The 6,083-nt window shown below is 47.1% G+C and overlaps 1 pseudogene; it reads right to left on the bottom strand.

Moving 5' to 3' along the window:
- Positions 1–241: 241 nt before the first annotated feature.
- Positions 242–1,678, bottom strand: LOC101594404 (annotated as a pseudogene).
- Between the last annotated feature and the right edge of the window lie 4,405 nt (positions 1,679–6,083).

Genomic DNA, 6,083 nt, shown 5'->3' with positions numbered 1-6,083 from the left:
AGTTTGCTGTGGCCAGAGGCCCTGATGTGCCCGTTCTCTCTCTCTCCTGTTTCTCTCCCCACCCTCTGCAAATAAATAAATGAAAATATTTTAACTAAAATAAATTTTAGAACATTTTATTGCTATTTTTTAAGACAGGGAATATTTTATTTAAAACCCATCAAAACAACGGACAGCTTGAGTCTGTGACAAAGCATCCATGTTTTCAAGCACAGGTAGTAATTGTATGAGAACACGTACTGCTACATACAAATTAACTGATGAGACCACAGCTTCTCAATGTTGGTATACCTTCCCTGTAAAAGCAGCACCTTTGTGACGTTTTAACTTTAGTGCTCTTCCCCTTCTTCCTCACCCTCTCCTTCAACAGAACCCACACCAACCTCCTCATAATCCTTCTCCAGGGCAGCCATGTCCTCACGGGCCTCAGAAAACTCTCCCTCCGCCACACCCTCACCCACATACCAGTGCACAGAGGCACGCTTAGCATACATCGGGTCAAACTTGTGGTCCAGGCGAGCCCAGGCCTCAGCAGTGGCCGTGGTGTTACTCAGCATGCGCATAGCTTGCTGCACCTTGGCCAAGGCTGGTAGTTAATGCCAACCTTGAAGCCAGTGGGGCACCAGTCCACAAGCTGAATGGTGTGCTTGGTCTTGATGGTGGCGATGGCAGCACTGACATCTTTGGGAACCACATCACCACGGTGCAGCAGGCAGCAAGCCATGGATTTACCATGGGGAGGGTCACATTTTACCATCTGGTTGGCTGGCTCAAAGCAGGCATTGGTGATCTCTGCTACAGAAAGCTGTTCATGGTAGGCTTTCTCAGCAGAGATGACAGGGCATATGTGGCCAGAGGGAAGTGGATGCGGGGGTGGGGCACCAGGTTGGTCTGGAATTCTGTCAGATCAACATTCAGGGCTCCATCAAGTCAGAGGGAAGTGGTGATGGAAAACACAATTTGATCTATCAGCCTATTTAGATTAGTGTAGGTTGGGCGCTCAATGTTGAGGTTTCTACTATAGATGCCATAGATAGCCTCATTGTCTACCATGAAGGCACAATCAGAGTGCTCCAGGGTGGTGTGAGCGGTGAGGATGGAGTTGTAGGGCTCAACTACAGCAGTGGAAACCGGGGGGGGCTGGGTAGGTGGAGAACTCCAGCTTGGACTTCTTGCTGTAATCAACAGAGAGCCGTTCCATCAGCAGGGAGGTGAACCCGGAGCCAGTCCCCCCACCAAAGCTGTGGAAAACCAAGAAGCCCCGAAGGCCTGTGCACTGGCCAGCCAGTTTACGAACTTGGTCCAAGACAAGGTCAATGATCTCCTTGCCAATGGTGTAGTGCCCACAGGCATAGTTATTGGCAGCATCTTCCTTGCCTGTGATGAGCTACTCAGGGTGGAAGAGCTGGCAATAGGTGCCAGTATGAACTTCATCAATGACCATGGGTGCCAGGTCTACACTGCCCTGGGCACATGCTTGCCAGCGCCTGTCTCACTGAAGAAGGTTTTGAAGAAGTCATCTCCTCCCCCGATGGTCTTGCCACTTGGCATCTGGCCATCAGGCTGGATGCCATGTTCCAAGCAGTAGAGCTCCCCGCAGGCGTTGCCGATCTGGACACCAGCCTGGCCGACGTGGATGGAGATGCACTCATGCATTTTGTTGCTGGGTGGCTGCGGAGCTGACAATGGAGACGAGACAAGGGAGGAGGATTCTTTTTTTTTTTTTTTAATATATTTTATTTATTTATTTTTGAGAGAGAAAAAGGCAGAGAGAGACAGAGAATGGGCATGCCGTGGCTTCTACCACTGCAAACAAACTCCAGACACATGCGCCCCCTTGTGCATCTGGTTTACGTGGGTCCTGAAGAATTGAACCGAGATCCGTTGGCTTTGCAGGCAAGCACCTTAACCTCTAAGCCATCTCTCCAGCCTGGGAGGAGGGTTCTTACAGCGCGACTCTTAGGCGGTCCATGTAAGAGAACCTGCTTTTATTACTATTCAAAGAACCTACATCTATTAGTGCTCAGATCCCAGTTCCCTCAGTCCCAAGCCCTTCTCAGACCCTGACGATTCACCTTAACCCTCTCTGTGTCTTGATGGATTTGTTTATTCTGGATAGTTCATAGAACAAAGTCATGTGGGAAAGGCCAAACAGAGATGACCTGCTCAATGGGTACAGGGGTGACAACATTTTATACTAAATTGTGTTGATGGCTGCTATGAATGTATTTAAGGTTACTGAATTGTACACTTTAAAATGGTTGAAACGGGGGGCTGGAGAGATGGCTCCACAGCTAAAGGCACTTGATTACAAAGCATGGCAGCCTGGGTTTAATCCCCAGTACCCATGTAAAGCCGGGTGCACAAAGTGGCACATGCGTCTTGAGTTTGTTTGCAGTGGCCCTGGTATGTCCATTCTCATTCTCTCTACCTCTCTCTCTTCTCTGCTTGCAAATCAATAAATAGATTTTTTTAAAATGGTTGAAACGGGCTGGGGAGATGGCTTATTGATTAAAGATCTTGTTTGCAAAGCCTGCTGACCTAGGTTTGGCCAGGGTTCAAATCCCCAGCACTCACATAACAATCAGATGCACAAAGTGGTGGTGCATGCATCTGGAGTGCAGAGGCTCTAGGGTGCCTATTCTCTCTCCTTGCAAATAAATAAACTAAATATTTTTTAAATTTTAAAAAATAAAATGGTTGTAATGGTCAATCTTATGTTAAGGGTACTTTAACATAGTAAATTGAAAACTCAAACTAAGGGATAATGTTGGTGAAGTCATTGAACTGAAACTGTATCTAAATTTAAGGACTTGTCATGAATATTTAAGTAACTAATTTTGGGTTTTTTTGGGGGGGTTTTCAAGGTAGGGTCTCACTCTAGTCCAGGCTGACCTGCAAATCAGTCTGAATTCTCAAGGTGGCCTTGAACTCACAGCAATCCTCCTACCTCTGCCTGCCAAGTGCTGGGATTAAAGGTGTGCACCTAAGTAACTAATTTTTGTTAAATTGGAATTATGGGAAACCAGCATAAATAAATTACCAGCAAAATAGCACCTAGAGGGCTGGAGAGATTGCTTAGTGGTTAAGGCACTTGCCTATAAAGCCAGAGGACCCAGGTTCAATTCCCCAGGACTCACGTAAGCCAGATGCACAAGATGGCGCATGCATCTGAAGTTTGTTTGCAGCAACTGAAGGCCCTAGCGTGTCCATTCTCTCATTCTCTCGCTCATAAATAAAATAAAAAATTTAAAAAATAGCACCTAGAATAGTAAATATTTAAACTTACTTAACTAAAACAAGAAGATAAGGCATTTTTGTTTATTGAAAAGCAAGGTATAATAATTTTAACAAAACATATGGAATAAAACATGTTTGGGCTATAAATATGAAATGTCTTGGCACTGGGAAGATGGCTTAGCAGCTGAAGACACATGCTTTTAATTATAAAATATTGTATTGCATTTTTTTGCATGTGTGTGTGGTGGACAGGTGCACATGTAGACCAGAGCTTGACTTGACCCCAGGGGTCCCCTATTTCTGCCTCACCAGATGACCTTGCTTTTACTCATGGGCATTGGGATTTGAACTCAGGTTCTCATACTTGTGGGTCAAGCCTTCTTGAGATACATACATATGTATATATGATTTGTTTGTTTTATGAGGTAGAGTCTCACTCTAGCCCAGGCTGACCTGGAATTCACTATGTAGTCTCAGGATGTCCTTGAACTCATGGCGATCCTCCTACCTCTGCCTCCCAAGTGCTGGGACTTAAGGTGTGTGCCACCACGTCTGGCTAAGCCTTCTTATAATATTTTAATATGCTTATTTGGGAGTCTGGGAAAGGTCTTGAAGATGGCTTGTCTCTGTGCTTCTATTAATTTATAAGCTGGAAAAGAGAGATAATCTCCAGCTTTTTCAGTAAATGTTTCACTTCGGGGACACTAAGATACATGGGTGTGGTGGTTTGATTCATATGTCCCCCATAAACTTAGGTGTTCTGAATGCTAGGTTCCCAGCTGATGGAGATTTGGGAATTAATTCTTCCTGGAGGCAGTGTATTGAGGGGGGGGGCAGGTTTATGGGTGTTATAGCCAGTTTCCCCATGCCCGTGTTTGGCACACTCTCCTATGGTTGCTATGGTCCACTTTATGTTGGCCAGGGGGTGATGTCCACCCTATGCTCATGCCATCATTTTCCCTGCCATCGTGGAGCTTCCCCTCAAGCCTGTAAGCCAAAATAAGCCTCTTTTTCCCACAAGCTGCTCTTGGTTGGGTGATTTCTCCCAGCAATGCGAACCTGACTGCAACAATGGGCTAACAGAAACTGCTTCCAAGGCAATGCCACCTGTCCTCTGCCATGTCCATGGGGACAGGGGGTGTACTCACTGACCCTGGGGGCTGCAGAGAGTAACACGCAGGAAGCAACATCCGATTCTAGAACTGGTTTGGTGTTTTTCTTGTGGCTGCTCCACACCTTCTTATATTTCCAAATGAGGGAACATTGCTTGGGAACACCTTAGGATTTAAAAAAAAAAAAAATCAACTGCTGGAGACACAGTTTAGCAGTTAAGGCACAGGATCCAGATTTGATTCCCCAGTGCCCACGTAAAGCCAGATGCACAAGGCAGTGCATGCTCCTGGAGTTCTTTTGCAGTGGTTGGAGGCCCTGGTACACCCATTCTCTCTCTCTCTCTCTCATATAAATAAATAAATAAATAAATAAATAAATAAATAAATAAATAAATAAATAAATAAAATTTTAATCAAGCTATTCAAGTACATGACACCCAAGCTTTAAGGCAGACTCGTGTGAGAATTTAGCTCCTGGAGCTAAAAAAAAAAAAAAAAAGCCCAGGCTGGGAGGACATGGTGGCGCACACCTTTAATCCCAACACTTGGGAGGATAGCTGCGAGGCTACCTTGAGGCTACAGAGTGAGTTCCAGGTCAGCCTGGGCCAGAGTGACACCCTACCTCAAAAAATTGGGGGAGACACTGGAGAGATGGCTTAGTGGTTAAGACACTTGCCTGCAAAGCCAAAGGACCCAGGTTTGATTCCCCTGGACCCACTTAAGCCAGATACACGAGGTGGCACACGTATCTGGAGTTTGTTTGTAGTGGCTGGAGGCCCTGGCTTGCCCACTCTCTCTTTCTCTCTCTCTCTCTTTCTCTACCTGTATTTTAGTATTTCTGTATATCTCTCTCAAATACATAAATAATAAAATAAAATAAATAGTTATTTTTTAAGCCCAGGCTGGAGAGACGGATTAGGTTAAGGCGCTTGCTGGCAAAGCCTAAGGACGTAGGTTCGATTCCCCAAGACCCAGGTAAGCCAGCTGCACAAGGTGGCGCATACGTCTGGAGTTCATTTGCAGTGAGTGGGAGACCTGGTGCACCCAATCATATTCATCCTCTCTCAAATAAATAAAATGTTTTTATTTTTTTTAAACCTCTGCTCTTGTTGCACCCTGGATGATTGGATCGGCTGCTGAGTGTAGGACTGGACATCGTATGGGTCCAGGGCGGCCCATAAGACTCCAGCTTGCAGAGACCGGGTGTCATAGCAAGAGCTTGACAGTTCAGAGCCTGGAAACCGTCCATCCTGGGCGGTGAGGCTCCTGCCTGCAGAAACGATGCTGCAGGAAGAATCCGAGTCCTGCTGCAAGAGAAACCCGACACCAGTTTTGATGGAAGCACTGAGCAACGTGGATGGGAGAAGCACTGTGTGGCCCATGAGCCTCACCCACCCGCCCGCCCGCAGTCCTTCATTCATGCATCCAGCAGCTCGCTCTGCCCGGCCACACGGACGCCACGCGGCAGTTTGCGGCCATGATCCTTTTGGCCGGCAGGTGGCGATGCTGCTTGCAACATTCCGTGCTCCGGCGCTCTGCAAAGGCACCTGAGCGAGCGCGCGCCCCGAGGCACCGAGGCACCGAGGCAACAGGTTCCTACGCTGGAGATAGGCAGAGAAGGTGCTCTTGTCAACTAAGGAAAGCACACGCGCTCCCCCCTGGCTCCTGGTCACTGTGAAATGCAGAGAAAGGGGCAGGGACGGGATGGGGGGGGTGCGCGGGTTGAGGGGA

Source organism: Jaculus jaculus, chromosome 1, assembly GCF_020740685.1.
Source record: "Jaculus jaculus isolate mJacJac1 chromosome 1, mJacJac1.mat.Y.cur, whole genome shotgun sequence".
Lineage (NCBI taxonomy): Eukaryota > Metazoa > Chordata > Mammalia > Rodentia > Dipodidae > Jaculus > Jaculus jaculus.
The sequence above is the reverse complement of the archived record's forward strand: the minus strand, read 5'-3'. Positions and strand labels throughout refer to the sequence as shown.